Below are 13,170 nucleotides of genomic sequence, written 5' to 3' on the forward strand. Positions count from 1 at the left end.
ATGCGGGGGGTTGGACTCAATCTATTGAGGTCCCTTCCAACCCTAGCATCTAGGAATCTATGCGGGGGGGATAGCCTTGAAGGTCCCCTCAAGGATGACCACTCCACTCACAGGATGTTTGTGGGGCTCCACCTCCCCTGCACCCCAACCTTACGCCAACCTCTGGCAGGGCGCCAGGTCTTAACACAGCTGCCTCCCTTCAGTGGATGTTCCTTGTGCCTAATTGTGTTCCTCTCTCCTCCTTGGGGTAGGACCTTTGGTTATTTCCAGCCCTATGCCCGAGGCCCCTTTGAGCCTATTGGCTCTATTCCTGGGATTGGCACGGGTTCCCCTGTCAAGCAGGGGTATAGAAACGAAACGAAGAGAAGAAGAAAAAAAAAAAAAAGGAACCCCAAAAGGGTCTTCCCATCTGGTGTCCTACCGGCTTGTTCTTCCCACACTCCTGCCTATGCTTAGCAGTACTTCCCTGACGCTGGTCCTGTGGGGTATCTCTCCCCATCTCGCTCCCAGCCCAGCTCCCTGACCTGGTACCTGGGAGCGCTTGAGTGGAAAATCTTCTGCTTCCCTGAGATGGGTCTCAACCTGTTCTTCTGGGTCACCGCACTGGTCGTTCCGTTGTCTGGAACCTCCGCCACCGAACCTCTTTGAAGGCACGAGGGGAAAGTCACCCCCGACATTCCTCCCTTCCTGGGGTCCTGCCTCGGTCCCCTCAGTATGAGGCAGTCTTGTTGCCCCAGTTGCTGCCTGTCATCCAGGCATTCCCTGTTCGTTCCGGCTCTGCCCGTTGCCGGCACGGAGAACCTCTGCCTCCTCACTCGCTCTTCCCGCCTCGCTGCCGGCAGCCACTTTTATCCCCACTGGCCAGTGTGTCTCCGTGATGTCACCCGCCGACTTTAATTGTACAACAGCATGGCTTGTGAACCGCATGGGCTCTTCTCCTTGTGCTTCTGACCTTGATTCCCCTGCAGGTAAGTGGGTTTTTTGTGCTCTCTTTTTTATTTCACTATTCTTTTCCATGCCGTGCCTCTAGGGCGGGGCTTCCCGATCCCTCTTCTCTGTCACCCCGGGACAATCTTCATCAGTGACTTGGATGTGGGTGTGAAGTGTATTCTGTCCAAGTTTGTGGATGATACTATATTGTGGGGTGAAGTGCACACTCCGGAGGGTAGGGAACGATTGCAGGCAGACCTGGATAGGTTAGAAAAGTTGGCAGTACACAACAGGGTGCAGTACAAGGACAAGTGCAGAGTGCTGTACCTAGGGCACAAAAATATCCAGCACGACTACTGGCTGGGAAGTGACCCTCTCAGTAGCACAGAAGTGGAAAGTGATCTTGGAGTCATGGTGGACTCCAAGATGAACATGAGTCGTCAGTGTGATGAAATCATCAGCAAGGTTAACTGCACTTTATTGTGCATCAGCAGATGCATGACAAATAGAACCAAATGGTGATACTTCCCTTCTATGTGGCATTGGTCAGACTGCAGTTGGAGTACTGCATCCAAATTTGGGAACCGTACTTCAATAAGGATGTTGATAGACTCAAGAGGGTCCAGAGGAGGGCCACTCATATGGTTAAGGGCTTACAGGACAAGCCCTATGAGGAGAGACTGAGGGACCTGGACCTCTTCAGCCTCCACAAGAGAAGGCTGAGAGGTGATCTTGTGGCAGCCTACAAATTAATTAGGGGGATGCAGCAAGGGATCGGAGATGTTCTGTTCACCAGGGCCCCTCTTGGGGTAACAAGGAACAATGTCACAAACTGACAGAGAGCAGATTTAGGCTAGATATCAGGAAAAACTTCTTCACGGTAAGGGTGGCCAAAATTTGGAATGGGCTTCCAAGGGAGATGGTGCTCTCCTTTACCTTAGGGGCCTTTAAGAGAAGGCTGGATAGGCTTCTGGCTAGGGTCATCTGACCCCAGCACTCCTTCCTGCCTAGGCAGGGGGCCGGACTCAATGATCAGTTGAGGTCCCTTCCGACCCTAGTATCTATAAATCTATGAATCTGTGAAATCTAGTTGTTCCTGCATGAACCCTGTTGTCTTTCCTCTGGTGGAAAAATGCACAAAATGTTTTTCAGGAATTCTATTGGTTTCTTTGTCTCCAACAAGGCTCTAGTAAAACACCCCCAGAAAGGTCAGGTCAGAGAAGGATTTTAGTAGGGCTGTCAAACAATTAAAGAATTTGACTGCAAGTAGTTGCATGATTAAAAAAAAAAAGTCTCAATTAATCATGATTTTACTCACGCAGCTAAAAACTCAAGATTATGCAAAGAATGCAACATTATGCTGGTATTTTGTATGGTTGGGGTAGGTGTGGGGTGTGTGTGGGAACTACTAAAGGTGTGGGGGGGGCTGTGGGTGTGCATGCAGGGTTTGGAGCCTGTAGAAGGGGGTTCCTGCATTCCCTGGCAGGATGCGGGGTACTGTGGGTCAAGAGTGAGGGGTATCACGCACACAGAAACAATGACGAACACACACATGCACTCACACACACTGACAACAGTTAAGTCTGTGGAGGGGAAGGGGCATGGGGAAGTGAAGGGGCAGGGAGTGCAGATTGAGGCCTCCATGGTGAGGGATACAGTGGGGCAGGGGCTGGGGTGAAAGGGCCTGGAGTGAGTTGTGGGCCAGAGTCATGGTCCAGATGCAGGGAGAGGGCGCAGCTCCCTCTGCTGCACCCCCCGCCCCCAAGGGGAGGCATGGGAGGCATGTGTCCCACATATTTGAGTGCAGGGCAGAAGCAGGCTGTGGGCTTAGGGCTGTGTGCCCTGCTGCCATTGCCCCGGGAGCTGTGCGATGCCATGCTGTGCCTCCTGTCACCAGGTGGGAAGGGGATGCGTGGCTTGGCCAGTGTGTGGCTCCTGGGTCAAAGGCAGTAGGGCACAGAGAGCCTCAGCCTGCCTCTGCCCTGTGCAGAAATCTGGAGGGCATGTGCTTCTCCATCCTGCGACCCACCCCAGCTCCAGTGCCCCATTCACCTCTGCCCCTGCCTCACTCCCTCTCTCACCATGTGGGCCTCAATCTGCCCCACAACACCTTCCCTTCCCCATGCCCCTTCTCCCCCACAGACTTACCTGCTGGGAGGTACTCTACATGTGGCCAATCTGCATTCCTGGCCACGTGCAGGCTGCGGGTGTGCTCATTTGTGTCTGTGCGCACCCCTCTCCCCCACTGAAGCAGTCTGGAGCTCGTGCCTGGGCTGCCCTGTGGTCCTCTGCACTGGCACCTCTGCCCTGCTGGGTGGCCCAGAGGCAGCAGTGACAGCAGCAGAGATGTTTACAATGATTGTGTAAAAAAAATTAATGTGAACATGATTAACGCATGAATTGTGTGCATTAACCATGATTAATTGACAGCCCTAGTTTTTAGCCTTAAGGTGTGACTGCTCCAAAATTGAGCTAGTACTAACACTGATCAACATTTCAGCAGCTCAAAGTACAACATGTAACAAGGCCCTAAGTGAAAAAAGACTCTGTTACCTTGTCCCATACTGATCTTCCCTCCCTGCAGCTAAGGACACTTGTGATTTTTTGAGCTAAAAGCCTTCTCTGACTGTCCCTGTCTTGCACATCTCTGACTTGCCACTAGTGGGCTGACAAGCAGGGGAGGTGACTTGATGCCAGGACTGTTCCCTGGGCACTGGAGTTCAGGGGGTGGGAAGTTTGTCCACAGAGGGTTGGAGAGGAGACACTACATCCTTGGGTGCTGCAGGATTACAATCTGGGCAGTTTATCTGTGGGGAGTGGATCTGTGGACAGTGGCCACATATTAATAGAACATGAGTTGGGTAATATGGATCAGAGATAAACCTGAAGTGGCATAACTTTAAGCTGCCTAAAGTGTGCTTAAAACTAGTTTCAAGTGTTAATATGTGGACAATCCATCCATAATTAATATGTAACCAGGCCCAGATGGTTTTACATTTCTGTAATTGTGTTGACTTACTCAAGTGAACAAAGTTAAGTTGGAAGAGCCTAAAGAATCTAAACAGTAGCTCCTGTATGTAGGCTCTATAGGAATAGAGAACAGGAGACCCAGGTTCTAAGCCTATCTAGCCAGAGGGGATTTGAACCTATATGTCCCATGCCCCAGAAATGTACTCTGAGTACCAAGCTGTGTGCCAACAGTATCAAAAGTACCCTCCACGAGCATGGACATTTGTTTTCCTGGGGACAAGAAGCAGTGGCACACCTTGTACTGCTTCTACTTGTCCCTAGGGAATGCCCGTGCCACGTGCCCTCTGGCACATGGAAAGTTACTCCAGGTGGGGTAGGGGATGCTGCGGCCAGCAACTATACTGGCCTTAGCAGCCTTACCTGGGGACCACGGGGTGTCTAGGAGCTGCAGTTGCAGCAGCCCTGCCACTTGGAGCCTGGCCAGCAGCCAGAGGTCAGCCAGGCTCTGGTTTTGGGTGTCATGCCCTGCCCCCATGTGTGCCACCCTGTTTTTTGGTTTTTTTTGCATGGGTTTTTTTGACTCCAGGATCTCCTGGCGTCAACCTCCCCACTATACTGCTACCTTGCAGCATGGAGAACACCTGAATGTACGGTGTGTGGCACCACAGATGAGTCTGCAGCGCCACATACCGCACAGACGTGCTTATCTGGATTCAGCCTCCCATTTCAAATAGGAATCCATAGTGCTAAAAACATTCTGACCTGTTGTGGTTTCTGAGTTCTTTGCAACAGAAGAATTGCTATATTATTCGCTGTATGTAGTAAAAAATCAAGCAAAAACTAGGAGCTTACATTTTCCAAGGGATGCCCTGGGTTTAGTGAGGCGTGCCTTGAGTCCATAAAAGTTGAGAACCACCGCTCTAAACCGTATGTATTGTCACATCAATTTGAGCCTGGTCTTTAGATTTATCCCCTAAAAATAATGGATCTGGTATGGGAACCCTGCCAACTCCTCTGTAGTAAATTCAAAACATTTATTTAGTTCTGAGTGCATCTTTTACATCCTGGTCATCTAATAGCCCCACTTACTCTCTGGCAGGCTTCTGATGTGCTTAAAAGCTAAAAATAATTGTTTTTAAGTCTTTAACCAGATGCTCCTCAGATTCTTTTTTGACCTATGTTATTATGGTTTTACATTTAATCTGCCAGAGTTTGTGTACCTTTCTCATTTGGGTATGACTTCCATTTTGTGAATTTCTTTTTGCCTCTAATAGCCTCCTTTATTGTGCCATTGAACAGAATAGTTTTTTTGGACCGCTTATGCTGGATCCAGACGTGCAGGCATGTGCAGTTTGTGGCGCCATATACCTTTTTGTGGCACCATAAACTCCATGCCTGCCACATTAAAATGTGCCTCACACTGCAAATTTGCAGCATGGGGGCAAAATTTGCTACTGGGAAATCCCCCAATAGCACCCTCCCCCATAAAACATGGCATGGCACATGCCACAGGAGCATACACTGGCAGACACGAAGGTTCGGTCTTCCCAGGAGATGCTCTGGCTGGCAGCCAGTGTCTCCTCTCCTCTAGTTCTGCCACAGCTCCTTCAGCATGCTGGGAGCTGGGAGGAGCAGGGAAACAGCAGTTTTCCTGAAGCAGGGCATTTTGCCCCATGTTAAAGTCCATGTGCAGGGGCATGTGCAATGGCAAAAAGTAGTGGCAAATTTGTTCTGCTGCTTTTTTTGCTGCTGCAAGCACATGCCCCTGCATGTGGGCACAAGACCTTAGTGTCTTTTTTTTATTTGTAATGTATATTTACTCTGGGCTTTTTAAAAAAGTCTCCACGTTGCCTGTAGGCATATCGTTATGTGGGCCTCATCTGGTCTTCAGTGCAGGCATCTGACTTGTGGGGGGTCAGACGAGGCAAGAGATGTGCCTGGAATACACCTCCAACTATTCTTTTTTGCTGGATAATTTTGCTGGGAGATATAACAAAAAAGCAACAGTCTGCAGGGCTGTTGTAGACTATGTTTGTGCTTCTATGGTCCCCAGCTGCTTGTGGAATGAGGATATGAATAGGTGCCTTTTGTTGGTTCCAAGCACAGCTCTTTTAGAACCAGAGTAAGAGTCTATAAAATTAAACACTTTTGTGATTCATGAATACTGATGTCAGTTGGTCACCACTTGTTTATTTGTGCTGCAGGTCACATACCAGTGACTTTATAATGTAGCTTGGAAGAAGAGCCAGTACTGCAGAGTGAGAATGCGATATAACATTTTCTTCCCCTTCAGCCTGTGACAAGTCTTCTGACTGCTGATGAGATAATGATTGATGTGACTCTCTAAGTAACTATTGCACATTAATTGTTCCAGGTTGCGTACAGCTGACTCAAGACTTTCCTAGGTCTATTGAAAATGGAAGGTCAACTTTCATTCAGAACTGTCTTCCTTTTAGACATATTCATTTTTCTATTAATGCATTTAAGATGAATGCTCCCTTAGAATTGATAGTTGGGTCCTGTCACTTAGGTGTAGTCATTCCAGTGATCTAACAGCAAGTTATATAGAACTTGAGGACACCTGTACATAACATACAAGCACAGTATATGGCAAATGTTCTTATTTCACATCAGAGTAAGTCTCCATGGGGTCCTCTTTTGAAAACCTTTGGGGCATGTCTATAGTGTGTCAGAGTGCTCGGGAGATGCTGTGATGAAATATACTCCAGTGAATACACATGAAACTGAAAGCAATGCTGGGTTTATGTCAAGAAGAAGCTACATAACACTTTTTTCAGTACGTGGGCAGAGTGGAAGAAAGTGTGTATGAAGCAGGGGTGTGAGAAGTGGGCAGCATTCCATTTGGATTCGGATTCGGCCTGATTCAGGGGACAGTGATTCAATTTATTGATTTGGATCACTGTCCCGATTCAATTTGGCTGAATCTGAAGATTCAATTCTGATTCAGAGAATCAGCAATGCAGCCATAGACACAGCTTTATATGTTTTTCCTACATACCTTGAGGTATCAGGCACGACTTGTGAATGCTGAGATGGTGGGGTGGATGGGGCGTCCCACAGGAGTGCAGGGGGGTTCCCCGCACACTTGGCGGCAGACCTTCTGCCCCTGGCTCAACAACTGGTGCCTCCTGGGTCTGGGGGGGGGGGGGGCCCCCGGGGCCCCCCTGTGGCCAATTACCAAGCTGGGGAAGCGTGGGAGCGGGGGTGGGGGGGTCCCCACACGCTTGGTGGAGGATCCGGAAGTGGATCGGAAGTACTTCTGGTCCAGTTCCGGGTCTGCTGCTGAACATGCAGGGGACTCCCCCTGCACTCCCGTTGGACACTCCATCCACCCCACCATCTTAGCATTCACGAGTTGTGCCTGGTACCTTGACGTACATAGAAAAAACATAAAGTTGTGTCTATGGCAAAATCTTCAAATCTCTCCAAATTGAATTGGAAGCCTCTGATTCGATTTGGAGAGATTAATGGGTGTCCTGATTCAATTCGGATTCAGAGATTTGGCCACCGAATTGGGCCAAATCTCCTCCAAATTGAATCAGCAACCAAAGCTTTGCACAGCCCTAGTATGAAGTGTTTTCACAGCAGTGCTTCCTAGCACTGTCCAACATGTTTTACACAGTCTTAAATCCCATTCACTTCAGTGAGATTATTTAAAATAGAACTACTTATTGACAGTAGGTCTGCTCCATATGCGGATGGCATTTTAAACTACCACATTTTCTCAAGTCTAAAATGACCCTGAATTTAAGACAACTCCCCAGTAATTGGATTATATATATAGAAATGTTATAAATTTGTTATAATTTTCCAGGTATAAAATCTAAGTACCCTACGGTTGTTTTAAATTTGTACCTCACCCTCTACCTTGCTGTGCTTCTTCCAACTTCTACAGCAGGGAAAGCAGTGGCTGGAGGCATCAGGTGGCCCCCTTGCCTTGTCCCCACTTCTTCCGCCTGCAGCCTTCCTGACCCTCTGCCACCTGCAACCCCCACCCCAACCTCCTCACAAGTCTCTGCATCTTCCCTCCCCTGCTTCCCAGTCTCAGTCTCTTCCTTCCCCTCCCATAGTCTCTGCCTCTCCCTGTTTCCACTCCAGAGTCTCTTTCTCCTCCACTCACCCCCTTTCTGTCAGATGCAGCTCAACCTCTATTTCCTCCAGCCCATGGGCGCCCATTAATTAATGGCACCCCACCCAGCCCATGTGCTTTGCTCCTACCCTCCTGCACAGGAGGGCCCTGGCTCCAGCCAGCACCCACAGGTTCTGGGTGGGTTCATTGCTGCCACTGTTGCAGCCACCAAGGAATCTGCTCAGCTTCCCCAGCCTCCAGCAACTCCTCCCGTAACAGGGAACCCTAGCCCTGTTACTAAGAAGCAGAGCATCCTCTTTAAGACCAGCAGAGCATGGGTTAAAGGGTATCCCTGCAGGCCAGTCAGCTGACTGGCACAGTCACATGACAGTGTGGGAGTTCAGGCCAGGGGTATATAAGCCTTTGAGCTGAGCTGGTTGGGCTAGAGAGTGGCCAATCCAAGCTGTGACTGAGAGAGGACTCCTGAAGACTCCAAGAAACTGTGAATCAGCTCTGTCAGTGAGAGCACCTGGCTGAGTGATCCAGGGTCATGGAGCCAGGGGTATGCAGGCTGATTGCCTCTATTATTTTTTTTGCTTTGTTGTAGCCCAGGGGCTTAGTGTTTATGTTGAAGTTTAATCTGGTGGTTTGTGGCTGAGGCTGTAGGGCAGGTGGAGGCCTCATTAATGCCTGCAGGGGTGCAGCTTCAGGGGCCAGAGAGCTTGGCACTATAAGTGTGCAACTTTAGGGGCCAGATGGCCCAGAGTCAAAGCTGGGTCCAACATAGTGGGTCTGAGCTGGATGGCTTAGCTATATAAAAAGGGGTAGAAGCTGCATTGGCTGAGACCCCAACCGAGTGAGCAGAAGATGCAAATGACACCTGCAAGGCATAGGGCATGATAAGGAGAGGTTGGAGTTGTGCAAATAGCCCTTAAGGCAGAAGCTCATTACCTTCAGGTGTTTGTGTACATAGACCATATCTGGGAAGCCCTGGGGCAGCCTCCTCTTTGAGAACCAAAGAAACATCAAGATGTGGCAGGTGAGTGAAGGGGAGTCTGTTCCCAGAAGAAAATTGAAATATAAAAGGACTCTGGGGTGACCCCAGGCATTTCCTGTTGCTGAGGATGACACCATTTCACCTCTTCATGTCCCTGCTGCTGTGCTTGCTCCTGGGGCTGGCAGGAGTGCAGAGCCTGGGGCCCTGCTCCCAGTGAGGCAGCAGGAACATGGAGCTTGGGTGGACAGGGCGTGGATGTGTGTGTATGTGTGGCGTTTGTGGGGTACGGGGACCCCCCACATACCTCTTCTCCATGGCACACAACCCCTGCCATCACCAGCAACAGATGATGGGCCCTTGGCATGCTCATGGCCTGCACAGGCACACTCACTGGACAGTGCCCAGCTCTAGCCAGTTCCAGGAGTTGCACATGGTGGCAAGGAGTGGGCCAAGCCAGCCTGGCCCTATCATGCAGGATTCATGTGCAGCTTCTGGGACCTGTGTACCATAGGGGGAAGCCCTGCTCAATGGAGCCAGCAGCATTTCCTGCTTCCTGCTGCCACATGCAGCTCATGGGATTCTGCTGAAAAGCAGGGAGCAGGGCTCCCCACCTGATACTAATGCCTGTGCAGGCCATGAGCACCCTGAGGGCCCACCTCCTGCTGCGGCTGTCACTGCTGGTGGGGGTGCTGTGCATCATTGGGGGGGTGTGGGAAGGTCCCCACACCCCCTCCCTCCCTCATACCCTACACACACTTGCATCTAAACCTTGCCCACACCCATCTCCACAACCTTCCCACATATACACATACCCTACACCCCCCACATGCAACCACACCCCCTTACAAGTCCCCCCACACCCAGCCACACACACTCCACACCCCACCATATACACACTCCCCCCCCAACCCCCACACTCCCCCATACAATATACAAGAGTAAAACTTTATTTTTGAGCTATTATGCAATCACCTCTATATACATTATGCAACCCCACACAAATCAGGACAAAATATTTTTTGAAATAATATTAAAATGTTACAGTAGATGTTCAAATTTTAGTATATGATTTTTTTTTTCCAGTTCTAAAATGGCAACCCTCATCCCAAAAGGAGTACTTCTAGGGGCAAGGGTGTTGTCCCCAAAGGACAGAGAGTTCGTGCCCGGTGCGCTTGTGCCAATAAACACACAGGGGTGAAGGATCCAACTTAACCTTTATTTCCTGCGCAGAAAATGGTGCTTGGCAATCGTTCGCAAAGCAAGCACCCCCACCCCAGTGGGCGTCTGCCTTATATAGCTACGTAACAGGTTAAACCTGCTGATGTGATGAGATGTGTAGCAAGCCCAGCAAGTAACCCCCCTTCCAGCTCCCCCCCAAGTAACCCCCCTTCCAGCTCCGGAACTTTGTTGATACAGTATTCCTTCTAGCGAGGCCAGCAATCAGCAACTACGCAACAAGCAATCTCCCCCAGCCTAAACAACCTACTGTATGCCCTTGGTTAGATAAAATACTTTTTTCAGAACACAAAGCTGTTCCTGAAGTAGAAAATGCATAGTAAGAGCTCAAGGGATCTCTGCTGGACATGGCTTCCAGCCCCACCTCTGTCCCTAGGGGTCCAGCCAGGTGCCCCTGAAACAAGGGGTGCTTATCAAGGGGAAGGACTTCCAGTGGCCAAGGTCAGGGGTTAGGGGGTGGGAGTTCCAGTCCCAAGATGGTGACCAGGGCATGGGGCACCTGTCAGTGGGCGGGGCTACCATTGCAGCCCTTGAGCTTGCCCAAACTCATTAAACAGCCCTCCGGCTGAAATAATTGCTTACCCTTGTTTTGTTCCCTGGCTGGACTACAGCATGTGGAAGCTGAGCCCTTGCCAGGCCATGCAGCAGTGGCAGCATTGCTGTTTGGCCAGGCAGGGGATGGAATTTGCATGTGCTCTGTTCCTGGGAGGAGTCTAGCCCAAGCCAGAGCCGAGGTGTGCCTGATGGTTTGGCGGGGGCGGGCAAGTGGAGACAGGGGCAGAAGGCTGCTATGGGTCTGACTCTGGCTCTGACCTGGGCTCAGAGCCACAGCAGCTGCCTGCTCCCCCCACCCCTGCTTTGTACGCAAATGTAAGATCAGGGGCTTTCCCCCACTTGCTGATTGAGCAGGAAAAAAATCTTCTTAGATTTGAGTAAATTTGCTAATGGACACTTTTTAATTTTGTTCAAAGAAATTGAAAAAAAGAACACACCAAACCCTCAGTGGATTTGTATGGATGATTCAGACTGATCCTTCAAACTATTCCATGTGAGCAGACCTATGCTGACGACAGTGGGACACCACAGCATGCTTGGCCTGAATGGAACAGCTTTCAGGTTTGGGGCCCCACTCTCGGTTGCTGTTGAACCAAGTGCGTCAAGCAGTGACAATAAATGCTTGGCTAACTCATTACAAGCTCTTCTGAGGTAAAGCATTTTAGTACAGTTCAACAGTTTTTTGGATTTGTGCCTGGTCTGGAAGGTGGGAATAAAGGAGGGCAAAACCATTTTTTATGGTATACTCTTCTCCTTCCCTTGTCAGCGTGGAAATCCTGTGCTATTGAGTGACCTGGCTCTAGACCAGTCAGCAGTGACAAGAAATTCATCCAAGTTCCTTTTCTGTTTTGGACTTTCTGTAGTAGATTTGCTTGTTCCCCTCATGGTTGTTCCCACCTACATTTCAGAAAGATGGGTACACAGATTAGGTATATAAAGGTGTTTGTAGTCCAGATTATTTCTCTGGGTAATGTTACAAAGAATATAGACTACTTATTTTAAGTTTTGATATTTTAAATCTATGCTGTTAATATTTTGGGGTTTTTTTGGTTTCAGTTTTACATCTGGAAAGAGAGCCTTTATTTAAAAAACCAAAAACCAGAAGTGTGTGTGGAATGCTTATACTTCATTCTTGCATTTTATCTAGATGGTATCTTGTTGCAAAAGCATGTTATATAGTGAAACTTTAAGCCAGATCTATTATTTAAGGTAATCATAATATAAAAACACTTAAATGAAGAGAGACCACTATGGTAATTTAGACTATATGGCCTTTTCATTACTTATCTCTACTGCAATCAGATAGGGACAAAGTAAAGGCTCATTATTTATGTTCTGTTGGATGTTTTGAAATTGAGCAATGAAAATAGTTCTGCAAGTAAAGACACTTTTTGGTTTTATACCTTGTATGAATTCCACAGTCATTATTTATGCTAATAGTGAATCAGGCACTGCTGTAAGTTGTCGCCGCCGAGAGCCGCGGCGCGGGGTTCAGGGCCTTAGGAGCCCTAGTCGGCGGGCGGGTACTTGTGACGCTTGGAGTGGAATCAGGTACTCAAGCGTTTTGATTGAACAAAAAGATTGTTTACTTACACTGCTCGTACAGTGCAGGTCAGAAGCTTGCTTCAATTACAGTTGTAAACAAAACTTGGGTCGGGCAGAAATTATAAAGTTCGTTTGGTCGGTCTGCAAATGTGTTGAGCTGGCAGTTGTCAGGTTACGTCTAGGTCTAGGTCGGTGACGGGGAGCGATTAGAGGTTGATCAGGCCCCTAAATTCTTCTCTAAGACACATGCGGAGTTTGCTAGGCTCCACAGTGTGCTCAGAGCTCTCCACGAGATGTATGTGGAGTTCTCCAACTTGGGTGGTGTCTCGGACGGCCAGAGCCGACTCGAGGTGATTTAGAAATTGCTCGTTCGTCAGGGCGGGCTGGTGAATGGAGAGCCAGACAAGGTTTAATGGTTGCAAAAACGTTTACTTACGCCGCCTGTAGTTGCGACGCAGATGGTCCGGTTGTCTGAACAACCACGTGAGTTGTTCCAGCTGGCGGGGCCCAAGCCAGTTAATCTATCCGCAAATCAAGCCGGCGGGAAAAGGGTACGTCTGGGATTGCGCTCAGCGACGGGAAGAAAGATCGATAGGTGATCAGTCTATCGATCAGCTAGCCGCAAGTCAGATCTCTTTAGAGGCACTCTGCAGCGTGCTCAAAGTTCTTCGACTTGGGCGGAAGTCGCGCAAATTTTTAAACAGCCAGCAGGCCAATTACCAGCCAGTATGTGTGAATAATTTAGAGCTCGCCAATAGCGGGACACAAATTTGCATTCAAATGGCGGGAACTCTCTTGCACCGGGGTTTTTCTGTTGCAACAAAAACCTTTGCTGTGCAAGAGGCTC

General features: G+C 49.1%; 1 long non-coding RNA gene across 4 annotated transcripts in view; it reads left to right on the forward strand.

Annotated features, from left to right (window-relative positions):
- The window catches only part of LOC102373052, a 37,985-nt gene extending 26,664 nt beyond the window's left edge, over positions 1-11,321 (forward strand). For 2 of the 4 annotated variants that reach the window (XR_323405.3, XR_001357748.2), the window contains exon 4: positions 11,195-11,315. This is a non-coding gene — a long non-coding RNA (uncharacterized LOC102373052). Of the gene's footprint in view, positions 1-11,194 lie in introns of all 4 variants that reach the window. The other 2 variants (XR_323406.3, XR_323404.3) reach the window with 2 other exon arrangements.
- Positions 11,322-13,170: the final 1,849 nt, after the last annotated feature.

The sequence above is a fragment of the Alligator sinensis genome, unplaced genomic scaffold, assembly GCF_000455745.1.
Source record: "Alligator sinensis unplaced genomic scaffold, ASM45574v1 scaffold221_1, whole genome shotgun sequence".
NCBI classification, from domain to species: domain Eukaryota; kingdom Metazoa; phylum Chordata; order Crocodylia; family Alligatoridae; genus Alligator; species Alligator sinensis.